General features: G+C 43.6%; 1 protein-coding gene and 1 non-coding gene across 3 annotated transcripts in view; both read left to right on the forward strand.

Annotated features, from left to right (window-relative positions):
* The window catches only part of ANXA13 (annexin A13), a 50727-nt gene that overhangs the window by 5147 nt on the left and 31113 nt on the right, over nt 1-14467 (forward strand). The gene's annotated exons all lie outside the window — the stretch shown is intronic.
* Nucleotides 9146-9286, forward strand: LOC123645282. Its single transcript, XR_006737480.1, has one exon. It is a non-coding gene; the product is annotated as a U4 spliceosomal RNA (small nuclear RNA).

Here is a 14467-nt window from a genome sequence, read left to right on the forward strand (position 1 = left end):
AATGTGGTCCCTCAAACAGCATCATTGGTGTTACCTAGGATCTTGTTAGGAATGCAAATTCTGAGGCTTCACCCTAGATCTACTGAATTAGACACTCTGGGGATGGGGTCCAGCAACCTGCGTCTGAACAAGCCCTCCCAGTGATTCTGATGTATGCTCAAGTTTGAGAACCACAGTTGAAGCATAAACTTCTCACAGGCCCATGTTATAGCTATAGACCAGCCTTGGCTACGGACCGTTCACACCACTCAACCTGCAGGGATGCCCAGATGATGGCATCAAAAGCCTACCTATCCCCACATCTTCCTCTCCCCCTGAATGCAACCCAGGGAACTGCCATGTTCTGCTCCCTCCCTGCCCACCTGGCTGCCCTCTCTCCCAGCTCTCGTCCTGGGGCTGCACCAGGAGAAGGCAGCTGAGAACAGAGTATTTCTGCCGACACAAAGGAAGGAAGACAATCTCCATTCTTGCAATGTACTTTACAATTCCAGTTCAGTTCAACATATTCTTTTAGAGAATTCACCACAAGCCGGGTACTGTTTGAGGCTCTGCAGATTAAAAGAGGAATAAGATAAAAGACCATGGTCCATCCCCTCAAAATAGATCACAGTCTCATGAGGGAGGCAGATACAGATGTAATTATAATGATGTGTGATGGATGCACTAATAGAAATGTGGCCATCATAGCAAATTTAAAAAATAGGACAGTAGAGGGAGTGATTCTGCACAAGAGAAATGAGTAGAGGCAGATCCTTAAAGTGGAGCAGGGCATTCCTCATAGAGCAGGAACACGTGCAAAGAGAGTAGAGAGAAGCAGGTATGTTCACAGAGCCACAAGATGATGAGTGTCATGGACGTGGGTAGCTTTAGCCCTGACAAGCACTTAGTACATCGCACAGCAATTGCCTGTGGAGCTGCCATCCCCTGCCCCTAGGCTGTGTGCATCTGCAGGGGTCGTAGTCATTGCTGTGCTGCATGCTTTGGGTTTGACACATAACAGGTACTCCATAAATATTTTTGGTAGAAATATTGATGAACAAGGAGTTGAGAGTAGTAGACAGGTGCACATGGGTGAGGCCATTGTATGCTATGCCAAGTATACTGGTTTCCTAGGGCTGCCATAAAAAATACCATAAACTGTGTAGCTTCAAACAACAGAAATTTTTTCTCTCAAAGTTCTGAGGTCAGGAGTTTGAAATCAAGGCACCAGCAGGGCTGTGCTCCCTCTGGAGGCTCTGGGAATGTACCCTTTCTTGCTGCTTCCAGCTTCTGGTGGCTCCTTGGCTTGTGGCAACGTAACCCCAGTCTCTGCCTTTGTGGCCTTCTCCTCTGCATGTGTCTCTGAGTCTCTAAGTTCTCTCCTTTCTTATAAGGGCACCAGTCATTGGATTTAGGACCCACTCTAAATCCAGCATGATCTAATCTTGAGATACCTAATTACATCTACAAAGACTGTTTCAAAAAAAAATGCACATGAATTTGGGGGGAACACTATTTAACCCACTACACCAAGGAAATTGGGTTTTATTGCCCTTAGGCTAGTAGTGGTTTTAAACTTTAGCACATCAGATTTTCTTGGAGGGCTTATTTAAACAGGAAGCTGGGTCCTGCTCCCAGAGTGTTGACTCAGTAAACACTCTAAGGTGGGGCCTGAGAATATGCATGTCTCACAGATTCCCTAGTGATGGTAATGTTAGTTCCGGGGACTACACTTTGAGAACCACTGGCATAGGGAAGCCCTAACCAACCTCAGACAAGGGAGTGACAACATCAGAGCTGCTTTGGCAAAATGTTTGGAGAGAAACATGACCAGAGGCAAGTTAAGCACATGGGAGGCAGTGGCGCTGGGGAGAAAGGAAGACCCTCTGCCCCCTCATCCCCCAACTAAAACAGTGACAATGGAATTGGAGAGAAGAGGACAGATTAGAGGGTCAAATCAACATGACTTGCTGACTGATTGGATATGGAAGGTGAGGGAAAAGGGAGACTACAGAGGACTCCCAGGTGTCTGGCTGTGTGCTCAGGTGGGTGGAGGTACATCCCAGGGCTACAAGGCAAAGTGAGAGATTAAGTTTGGTTTGGGGATTTGCTGAGTTTCAGACATCTGTGTAGACCTGGGTGTAACGGCTAGCAGGTACCTGGACCTGAAACTCAAGAGAGAAGTCTGGGCTTGAGGTAATTTGGGAAGTATAAATTCACAGTTGTTTTTGTTTGGTTTTTGAACAATTCATGCATGTTTGATTACAAGTAGCACACCACAGGACTCACAGAGGCTTAAATAATGGAGACATTTCATTGTCAACCCCAACAGGAATTCTGAAAGGAGATGATTCCAGTGTTGGTTCAGCAGTTCAGTCACATCGTTAAGGACCCAAACTATTTCTGCCCTTCCAACCTGCCACCCTCCATGTACTGGCAATGTCTCCCCTCCCCTCATGGCTGCACGATAACAGTCATGTGTTTGAGTTAATGATCGCACATGATAAAGCCACAGCAAGAAGGAAGGGGAGAGACAAAAAGTGCCTGGCTCCTCTTGTACCACTCCCCTATCAGTGAGGAAAATATTCCTGAAAAGCTTCAAGTAGACATCCCTTTCTATCTCACCAGCCAGAACTGGTCAAAAGCCCAACCCTAAACTAGCAAAGAGGAAGAGAAGAGCCATAAATCATGATTCATCCCTGGGGCTGGGTAAATCACCTTATTAGCTCTCTCTCTCTCTCTCCTTTCTTTGTGTTGGCTCGTTCTCTCCTATTGAAAATGAGCTTTTTCTTTTCAATGGTGTGGGAAACAACAGGGGTTAATGAGAGGGAAGCATGGCCACAGATGGCTCAGACATCACAGAGAGATCCAAGTCCCCACAGAGCTCCGGGTTGGCTTGGGTCATGTACCTACCCTGTGGATGATCACCATGGCCAGGGTTGGCCTTATCTATCCTCCTTGGGCATGGGGTATAGTGCTCTATCATCACTGATTTCCTATAACTGTCATTTTTATTAATATTACTGTTACTACTACCACTACTAATACTGTTGGATAGACTGAAATAGAAACAGAATGAAGACTTGAAGATTAGGTAGAAAGGCAGAAAAATAACTCACTTTTCCAAATAATGGGGGCTTTGATGGTTGTCATGGGAATAAAAAGGAAGATAAAAATGTTAAAGAGAATTTTAAGGAAAGAATTAATAGGTTTGGAGCCAATGCATATTCAAACTCTCTTACCAGGGTAAAGAATAACATTCATTGTTTTGATGCTGATTGAGACAGAAATTTGCTCAAAGCAAATTTAGCCATTTCACCTTGTTTCCTTTTCAGCAAATCAGAACTTGTCCACATACTGTTGGTTATATCCTGCTACACAGCACATTTGATGCCGCGATGGCCCAGCTCAGCCCCCGATATTTTCTCTTTTCTATGCCATCTGCCCACTTAGCATTGACTCTTGAGGATTCCGGAGTACACTAGCCTCCTTTTTCCCTGCAAGTAATGAATCCCAAGTTTATACTCTCACTGAATTGGCAAAAGACAGCCTTTGGCAATATAAGAAGGAAATGGATAATCCTTTTCTAATGAGAAACGTGCTTCATTTTTCATAACTCCTAGAGGCATGGTTCCTTTCACGGTTGAGAAATAGCCATCATCTCTCCAAAACCTCCTTATCCTCCAAGTTCACGTCTGTTGATGCAACACAGCAGTAATTGGATATCTGGAAGTTTAGTACTCTTCAGAGGTTTCTAACTCCCAGAACAATCTGGGGACAACCTCAAAGCAGATACTCATGTTCCCCAGGACACAAAATCTTGTTTCCAGATAATGAATGTTATTCCGCCTCTAGTAGAAACTCCAAGTTCTCCAATCCAACACAGCACTAAAGGGCCCCTAAGAATGAGTCAATGGAGATGTCACATAGCCATGTCATCCTGCCAGTGTAGGCTGTGTTGCCCACGACAATCACGACGCAGACAGGAAGCAGGAGGTGATGACAGGCTTCTCAGTTTGGACTGACCTCAACTCAAACCCTTCCTCCTAGTTGCCTTAATCTAGCATCCATTTTTCAGATTTGTCACCTGGGTTACTTTGCCAAAAAAATTTAAAAAAGAAAGACACCATGGTCCACTTCTAATCTTCCCTTTTATGTAATCACAGCAATTTGCTCTTGGTGACCGGAGGCCTTGCTTTAGTCAGTACCTGTGGCCATTTACCACCAGAGGCTCAGCCTTCTCAACACTTTTGAAGAGACGTGTTGACAGAGATTTTACGACCATCAGGCTAAAGCTGTAGACCCTGGGCACATTAGACCTTGGCACTATTGACATCTGGGCCCAGGTAATTCTTTGCTTGGGGCAGGGGGAGTTGCCCATTCTGTGCATTATAGGATGTTTAGCAGAATCTTGGCCTCTATCACGGGATATCCCATTAGCACTCCCCTATTTGTGACAACCGAAAATGTCTCCAGACATTGCCAATTGTCTCCTGAGAGACAAAATTGCTCCTGGTTGATTGAGAATCACTGTTCAGATGGGAAAGTGAGGCCATGGTGCAGAAGACATTCCCATAATGTTTATCCCTCTGGAGCTCTACCAGCAACTGCCATTCTTGCCCGCGGGCCAGACACTCCGCCACACTGACTCCCTCTCTTATCTCAGGGGAAATGTCAGCTCCTCTTGAAGACTGACCCTTGCCTCCTGCTGACGACAGCAACAGCTGAGAGGCAGCAGTTTTTCTCAGAACTGTGAGCCCACAGGTAATTTCTGAAGGCCAGGGTGAGAAAGGTTTCACTGCCAAAACACTTAGTGTGAAGGCTGCAGAGCTGTGAGCTGCTGGTTTCCCTGCCTTGATGAGCAGTGCTCTGCAGAAAGACGCTGGCTGGAAGAGTCAGGAGTTGGTGTGTTTGCCTCTCCTCTGGTGGGTGTAGCCCCCCAAAAAGGGCTGCCCCACTCAGACTCCCCACACCAGAGCTCAGCGCGTGGCAGGCCAGTCACACTGCTTACACCTCTGAGTACGTCACCGGTACCTTCGGGAGCAACGATGCTCACAGCATTAAGGCACTAAATGTTGAAGAGCCTTAAAGTCAGTTGTGTTTGCTCCTACTCTATCCTGCTGTCACCTTTGATAGGTAAATATCACGTCAACATGTATAACCCAGTCTTTCTGGAAAATGACCTAACTATACCAATCTTCATTAAAAGGTGCTAAAATGCCAACGTAGAAGTAATCTCAAATGTAGAAGAAAGGCCATTTTTTAATCTAAAAAGTTCCACTCATTTTTCAGAGTGCACAGTAAATCATGTTGAGCTCTGATCCAAATGGATGTTTTTGTACTTTCAGCTTTGTTTGTGAAATGATACAAATATTCCCACCCATGTAGAGTGATGGCCAATCACTTAATGGTCACGTGCGTCACTGCTAAGCTGCATCTCTGCAAGGGGATCTGACAGCAACGAACAGCTCTGTAACATTCCCAGCACCCTAAAGTGCACAGAGCTCAGGCTTCCCTCCCCGCTCTCTGATCTACCCTGACAATTAATAAACTCCTAATGGTGGTGGGGTCCTAGTGCAAAGAGAATCTAACTTGGCTGTTAGTCAGTGTGATCATGGAGACTCCTGATGAAAATAGAATAATAACTACATAATAAAATACCAAATATTCTTGCAAGATTCAAACTGTGCTTAAATATACCCAACAAAGTATACTGGAAAATATATTTTTTCTATTTAGTAGTTTTACTTTTTTGTGCTGACAAGCATTTAAGTGGATTTTTATTTAAAAAAAAAAAAGCAAGACTTTTTATCAAATTTATTGTCCCAAGGAAACCATGCCCAAGAAACAATCAACTTAATGAAATCAATATGTCACTAATCACCCAAGATCTATGTTTAAGAAGTGAATGGCCCCTCTATTCTGTCTCAGTGTGCTCATCAATTTCTACTAACCATGTCTGTGGAAATGTCAGCAGGATATTTCATGGCTCTAAATTCATGAACTTTCATAGTACGATAAATACTTTGCCTTCATACTAACTGGCTTCAAAGTACAAATGTGTAACCAGTTAGAGGTAAGAGAACATTTCCCTGACAGAGATGGGATTTTGGGTTTTTCTATAAGCAAGTAGGTGACCCTGGGCAGGTGACTTAACAGCCAGGCCTCAGTTTCTTTATTTGTAAAGTGAGAGGACTGGATACATTCCATGTTTTCTAGACTTTGAACTTAAGTAGGGCCTTCATGATTGTTGCCAAATGTATGTGTCATCTGTTCTAATAGTTCTATTAATTATTTTCCTTAAATCCTCTCACTTTTAAAAATATAAATCACTTTATCTTAAAAGGAAACTTAATATATGTACCATAAATGGGACATTAGTATCAGTTGACATAAATATAGATAACTAAATGAAAGCAAAAAACAGTGTATTAAATTCTAACTAAATTTGATGTTTCCAACTGAAGGCTCAGATCCTATCACCTGTTCTCTGACTAGAAAAAGACTTATTTGTGTGGGATAGAGCAGGAGTTCACACAATAAATATTTGAGGCTTTGTGGGCCACATAGCCTCTAGAACAAGTATGTAACTCTGCCATTGTAGCATGAAAGCAGCCATCAACCAAATGTAAATATACGGGTTGGCTATGTTCCAATAAAACTTTATTGACAAACACAAGTGATGGGCTTTATATGGCCCACGGTCTATACTTTGCCAAGCCCTGGGTTAGATGAGTATGAAAGACACACTATCATCAAGTAAAGACTTAATCAGAAGAGCTGAGAAAGAATTTAGAAAAGAATTCCATTCCCAGTTGGAGATCCAGTGGGCTTTAATGCCTTCAGTGTTCCATGTCACCAAGTTGGAAAAACCTAGGTTTAATTTCCACTCTAAGATTTTATGATAAACCTCCTGCCTTTATCTTTAGCATCTTCAGTAAGGTCTAGGATTTCTTACCTATGTAAATCCTTGGCACATTTTTAAGTTGTCTTCCTCCTTCATTGGTATGTTAATAGGGAAAGTTTTTAATTTTTCTCAAACTAATGGTTCTTGACCCTAGCTGTACATTAGAATTGTCTGGGGAGCTGTTGCCAATGGAACCAGTGGCAACCAAGTGTTTAAAAAATGGAGGGACACCAGGATCTATGTTGTCAATCCAAATTTCTTTGGTCCTCTGAGCACTTGGGAAGTCACAATGAGGAATACACTTGCAGTGTCCCCCCTCCCCCTCCCCTACCACACACTGATGGGCCCCTTGGGAATAAGACAAATCAGAAGTCAATTTGCATAGATTCTGTCAGGCAGGAAGAAGTGACATTTTTCCTATGAAAATATTTGGCAATTTATCAGGCGGTCACCCAACAGACGTAAGCATATTGGGAACCTTGGCCATCCACTGGCTTCATGCCTTTTCAGCCTTCAAAATGCTTCTGCTAAAATCCACCCCTGTGGCACCCTGTAGTCTTTTAGCTATGATTCCTCCTCTCCTCTGAGTGAACGATACTTTAGGAAACAGGGAAGTGGAAGTTTTCATGTGAGATGAGGAGAGGAGGAGGAGGAGAAGGAGGAAGCATTCTGAGAGCCTTTGAAGGGCAGAAAGGCTAATTCCTGACCCTGGAGCATCATAATGAAGCCTCCCTGCCCAGCACTCTGAGATCGTCTTGTTTAACCTTCCTGAGATTCTGCCAGGCAGGGCAGGTATTAGTCCCAGATTACAAATGAGAAGCAAAAAACATGGTTCCATTTGAATTGAAAGGAACACTGGGAGAATTTGACAATAGTGCCTCTCCTGCACACACACTTTGCCCACGGGGAGATGGCAGTCCGTATTGTCCTGTAACTAGTGATAACCGGACTTCATTTTTCATTTCATTTTCTATTTTCTTATCATCAAGAACATTTATTGATCCCACCGCTATGCAAGGGGTTCTTGGCTTCCCTGTTCAGTGGACAAGTCTCACTCAGATCTCAACTGGTGTTTTTGTAAAAGACCAGCATCCCAAGAGTTGAACTGAGCTTTTATATTATTACATTTTTAAAAAAATAATTTTGACAAGGGTCAAAGAATAAATTGAGAAGTCAATAGTAGAGTTGCTGAATCCAGACTGTGTGAGTTTGAATTCTCATTCCATCACTTACTAGCTGTGTGACTTTGGGCAAGTTATTAACTTCTTTCTGTGTCTCGATTTCCCTCATCTGCAAAATAGGAGGCAATAATACCTACCTCGTAGGCTTGTTGTGAGGATTAAATGAGTTATTATATGTAAGTATCTGGGCTAGTGCCTGGCACACAGTGAGTGCTCTATATTTTGCTGTCATTCTCAATTTTAAGTTTTTCTACCATAAATTTCTCTTAGACTTTTATCTCCTGCTATTACTTATCTGTAAATACAAAGTGGTTTCTAATCTAGGATAAACTTATATAATCATTTTGAGTTTACTATAGTAGACTCCCAATTTTAAAAGCACCACACAGAGCACCATGCAAAGGGTTTGTCCAACACTCAACAGGAACCAAGTCAAGATGGAAGGAAGCAATAAAAACAACAGTAACAAATAACACCAGGTTATTTATTATCCTGCCAAGGGTGTTTGATAAATAGCCTCAAACCCATGAGGTAGGTGCCATTATTACCATGTTTCAGATGGGAAAACAGACTGAGAAGAGATAAGGAGGGAAATTAGCATCATGCCTGGTTCAAAGGTAGATACCTGTGAGCAAGGAGGCGGAACCCATGTGACCTCAAAGAAGTCCTTTCCCCAAACTAGACTTAGTTTCCTCAACTCTGTAATGTTCTTAAAATCTATATAAGGTAAATTTACAATGGAATATGATTCAGTCTCAAAAAAGAAGGAAATTCTGCCATTTGTGACAACCTGAATGAACCCAGAGGACATTATATCACATGAAATAAGCCAGTTATAGAAGGCTAAATACTTCATGACTTCACTTACGTGAAGTACCTAAGATAGTCAAACTCACAGAAGCAGAGGACAGAACTGTGGTTTCCAGGGGCCAGAGGGAAGGGAAATGAGGAGTTGTTGAATTGGTACAAAGTTTTGGCTATGCAAGATGTATTGGTTCTAGAGATCTGCTGTACAGCATAGGACATAAAGTCAACAACACTCTTATGCACTTAAAATTTTGTTAAGAGGGTATATCTCACCCTTGCACGGTGGCAGAATCGTAGCCAGTGAGGTTTATCCAAGGCATGATTATTGCTAATTGAAAACTTTTCCCAATACCCCACGATGACAACTTGAAGTACAGTCAGCATTGGCAATTTTTGACAGCCTCTACAGAGACTGAATTTTAAAAAAAAGAAAAGAAAAGAAAGGTATAAAAATTTGTATTTTTGCAAAAAAATTAAAAAAAAAAGAGGGTAGATCTCAATTTAAGTGTTCTTACCACACACACACACAGAGGACTCAAGGAAGCTTTCAGAGGTGATGGATATGTTTATTATCTTGATTGTGGCAATGCACATGTCCAAATTCATCACATTGTATACGTTAAATATGTGCAATTTATTGTATATTAATTATATCCCAGTAAAGCTGTTTTAAAATTTTTTCCAGGAGTTTTATAAAAAACAAAAATCTGTACAAGGCAAGTTAGCCAGAATCCCCGACATTGGCTCAAGGTACCATTTCCTAGCAGTCAGTGGCAATGGTAACTGCTTCCACCGAGGACAATCCAGGCATGGCCGAGGCTCTGCTCCGCACTGCCTTCACCTGCGGTGTGGAGCTCCTACCTAATTTTTGCCCCTGCCTGATAAGCCCAGGCCACTACCTGGTTCTGATCCTGGCCCTTGATTTTAATCTCCTCAGCCTCCTTATTTCGTGCCGGCTCAAACAGCAGCTCTTTGGATGAGTGTGCAGCGAGCCCTCTGCCCTCTGCTCCCCGGCACTTGCTGAGGGCTCTCTTGGCTCACAGCCTGCACTCCCAGCAACCACTTTCAAATATTTACTGAGCAGAGTGCAGCAAGCCAGGGCTTCTGAGGAACTGTGCTGGAAACATTAAACAAGCAGAATGCCACTCCCATGGCATTTTGATAATACTTTCAGCGTTTGCAAATGACCCTTACATCCTTGTGTCACCAAGCATCCCACCTCCTACGTGCCACCACCCGCATGCTTGCTGTAATCCAGCCTTGCACTACCGCATCCCAAACACGACTGCATCTAAACCTCGCACGACCCCACAAGCAGGTGTGTCCCCACTTTAAAGATGAGACAACTAAGGCTCAGAGAGATGAATCAGCTTGCCCAAGGTGGTACAACCAGCAAAGGGCAAAGCAGTAATTGAACACAGTGGGTCTGACTCCCAAGTCCACACTATGTGGACTGCTATGTCATGTTTAGATGTGATCATTGACAGGTCATAGTAACACACAAGCACACAGACCCTGAAAGCATCATGCTGTCACCTCTGCCTGGCTTGTCCTCCCCCCACCGCCACTCCTCCCTTTTATTGTATTGCTTGCCTAACTCCTACTTGTCTTTCCAGAACCAGCACAAACGTCAACTACTCCATGAAAATTCCTCTTTCTCCTCTCAACAATTTGCACCCAAAGTACTTTCCACATCAACGCAATTGTCTGTGTGTCTATTTACATGTTTATTTCTCTGGTGCCAAGGACTGGGCTTCATAGATCATTGTGTCCCCCTCACCTGGGTAGTGCTTAGCACACAATAAGCGAAGGGAGAAAAGAAGGGAGGAGGGAGGAGGAAGGAGGAAAAGAAAGAGGAAAAAGAGGAGGGAGGAGAAGAAAGAGGGAGAGAAGGAGGAACTACTCAGAGGAGAGTTTAATTTTTCTGACAGATATTTCTTAATTAACTCACACGTGTCTCATGAGACAGTCTTTTCTTATTGCCCAGTCTTGAAGCTATTCAAATAGAAAATGGGGACACAAGGACTGATGAGTATGAGTGTACTGAAGTGTGAGTGTATTTATGTCTGTGTTCTGGAAAATCTTGGTTACTGTATAATACATAGAGCAACCTATTTGCAAACCATCCACCTCAGCAAACTCCTTCACAAACTCCATCCCCAGAGTTTACTGCAACCAACCTGGAAGAAGATTTTCCTAGAATGTTCCATTTCTATCATAAGAGTTGAGATTTCCTTAAATTGGACTGGGACAGAAGGTGCTTGATCAGGAGTCTGTTTTTCCATTGTGGCCCTTCTGGCTGGGAGTATCAGGAACTTGATACAAGAGATGACCTTCCTCGTGGGCAGTCATCATGCTGGAACAGGAAGGCGTCTGAGTCATTTCACAGAGTGGGTGTTTTCAGCATTCTTTCTGCCCAGGTGACACTGCTTCCTGGGATCATAGCATCTCAGTTTATTTTCTAGGCCTCCTCCCTGGAGAGAAATGGATCGTTCACTTCCTTGTGTTAGATTAAGGAACATAGAGACACAGAGAATGACATGTAGAGCTACTAGAAGGAAGAAAAACCAAGATGGCGAGTTCCCCAGCAGCAGGGATGCCTCGTTCATGCACCAAGCTGTGCCTTTTGTAGAATTGACAGCATTTGCTTCCACTTTGAAGCTGAGGTACAGGTATGACAGCAAGCACCTGAGAAGGGTTGTGTCCCAAGGAGATCCTCACAGCCCATGAGGTGTGAATTATCATACGTGTCAAACAAGACAGCTAACAAGGTGTGGTGTTGGGCCATCATGCCAGGCCACCTGGACTCCACAGCCTAAATTTGAAACCATGTGACTGCCGTGTGTTAAATATGCATCTGGAACTCCAGATCCAAGCAGCAGGTGACAGATGAAAAATTGATCCTTAGAGAGCCATTTACAAGGTGAAAACTCCTCAAGCAGAAAGGGGTTTTGAAATATTCTGGAAAGTTCATTGCCGATCTGCCTTCAGCAAATATTAATTGTTTATATTTACTGAACCCATGCTCTCTGCTAGGCTTCACTGAATTCTTCCAAGAGCCTCACAAGGTAGGTACCATTATTATCCTCATTTACCATAAAGAAACCACAGCACAGAGAGGTTCCGTAACTTGCCCAAGGTAACACAGCTAATAAGCAGTGGTGCTGGAATTCAAATCCAGTCTAATGAGAAAGCTATGTTCTTATGAATATTATAACTTCAGTGGCCAAACATTATAAACATGATGTTGTTTGGGACATTGTAAGATACATATTCAACAAGTTTGGAAGATATCTGTCAATATGTTCTAAACTTATTGAATCAAAATATGCAGAATTAAAAACCTACATATTATATATGATACATATGTGTGTACATATGTCTTCATATATATCTTCCAAATTCATTAAATTTAAATATGCAGAATTGAAATCTGCATAAATGTTACTTTATAATATTTTATATAAGACAAAAAGCCAAGAGACAGCCCAAAGTGGGGGGGGAAGGACAGACATTTATGTAGCTCCCTATATCACTGACACCTGAAAAGTTATTTCATGTAAGCCTCAAACCTTGCAAGGTACAGACTGCCTCCACTTTACAGATGAGGAAATGGTGGCTTAGAGGGTAATGGTCCAAGTTCATTCGGCTGCTAAGAGACAGAGCCACATTCAAACCAATGGGCTCAAAGCCTAGACTTCTAAAGTCATTTTTATTGACATTTACTACCGTATGTTGTCTTTATCTGTTTCCTGAGTGTCAGTGCAAGTGCCGATAAAAAACAAATCAAAAGAAAACAAAACCAGGAACACTGCAGAGAGAGCAAGTGGAATATCCATGCTTTCGCCTAAAGCCTCACAAAGTGTCTGAGCCCATCCTGGAGTCCCCTGTATGCCATTCAGTGTCTGACTCACATTCCCACTTTATGTGGCTGTTCTGCCCAGTGGCTTCAGGTTTCACAAACTAAATCTCCTGATGGGCAAACAGGCCTGAGGCCCCAAAGTCAGCTGCCTGTCCCGGGAACAATGAACAATGGATGTGGAATGTGGGTTCTGCATACATTCCGGAGAGGTTCGGTACCCAGCTCACAGGAACAAGCCATAGGACACCCCTTCCGTCAACACTGGGCATCACTGATGAATACGTCCATTGTGGAGGCCGCCCCAGCCACACAGAGGGGAAAGTGCCAAGCAGACTGTTTTCTTTTGCTCTTTTTTAAAAAATCCCATCACATGATTCCTGCACTCCAACATCAGATATCCTGCTGTTACAAGGAACAAGACTGGATTCTTTTCTCGAGCAGGCTAGGAAAGATAACCAACATGGCTAACCGTGGTTCCTGCAAGGAGACAGGGCTGGGACTTCACCCTGCCCTGGGGATGACCGTGGCCTCCGACATAGACTCCGACCCCACGCTATTTGTTAAGCAAAAAAGAAAAAAAACTAAGTCCCAATGTCACCTCCATTCCTGATACGTGGTTCAACACTCTCCCACTGCACCCCCAGGTCTCAGTTATTTTGGATAAAATGACAGTGATTTACTAATTTTTTTGGGCCTGGATAACAAGCTGGACATGTTCAGAGGATTCTTTTGTCCCATCCCTCAGCTTGTGTAATTCTATGATTTTTGTATTATGGAATGACCTTCCTAAAACAGGAAGAAGATGAGGAACAGGAATGTCACTTTATATCTGCCAGAGTGAGAAAGTCCTGGGTCTAGCCCTGACACCCACTCAGACGTTACCTGGCCAGGTGATTACAGACAAGTCTCCACATGGCCTCTGCCAGCGTTCACAGCTTCTTTACTCAAATGAGGAAAGGTGCCCCTCTGGGGGAAGTGGCCCTGCCAGCACCGAGCTTGGCAAGTGTCTCCCAGCGGGATTCCAGCCGGGCCCCTTGGCCAGGGCAAGACCTGCACAGCCATTCCCACAGCCCTGTGTCTCCGCTTCAATGTGTCAGTTGTGAAGTGGGACAGAAAATAAGTGTCCCACCAAATTCTCTGCACTGTGAGGCTAAAATGCATATAGGACAGCTTATGAATTAGCCTGTTAGGAAGAGATTTCTGTGCCCTCGTTCCATTCCACCTCACTCCCCAAGCCGTCCATTACACTTCTGATGGAAAGCAAAGACGCCATTTACTCCTTTGAGGTTGCTACTTCCACACTCAGAGAACCATCTCCTGAGCAATGTGATTAAAAAGCAGGGTGGGCTTCGTAAGTGTGCAGCCGCACAGGGCCCCACGCTCAGAAGGGCGCTGTGCTTGGTTTAATGCTCTGACGTCACCATATTGAGATTCTTAGTAATGTTTGAGCAAGGAGCTCTACACTTTCACTTTGCTCTGAGCCCCACAAATGACATAGCTGGTTGTGCCATGAAGCCTTCAAAAGCACCAAATAGCTTTCTTATGCCCCACAAAAGATTTGGTAAGGAAATGGGATGTGTCACCCCTCTACTGGAATGTACAGGCCCTAGACATAGAATGTGAGGCAGGATGGTGCAGTGGGCAGCACACGGCTTTAGGACGCAAACCTCAGACAAGCTCCCTAACCCGTCTGAACCTGGCCAGGTTCCTCATCTGTAAGACAGACTACTA

This window comes from Lemur catta, chromosome 9, assembly GCF_020740605.2.
Source record: "Lemur catta isolate mLemCat1 chromosome 9, mLemCat1.pri, whole genome shotgun sequence".
NCBI lineage: Eukaryota > Metazoa > Chordata > Mammalia > Primates > Lemuridae > Lemur > Lemur catta.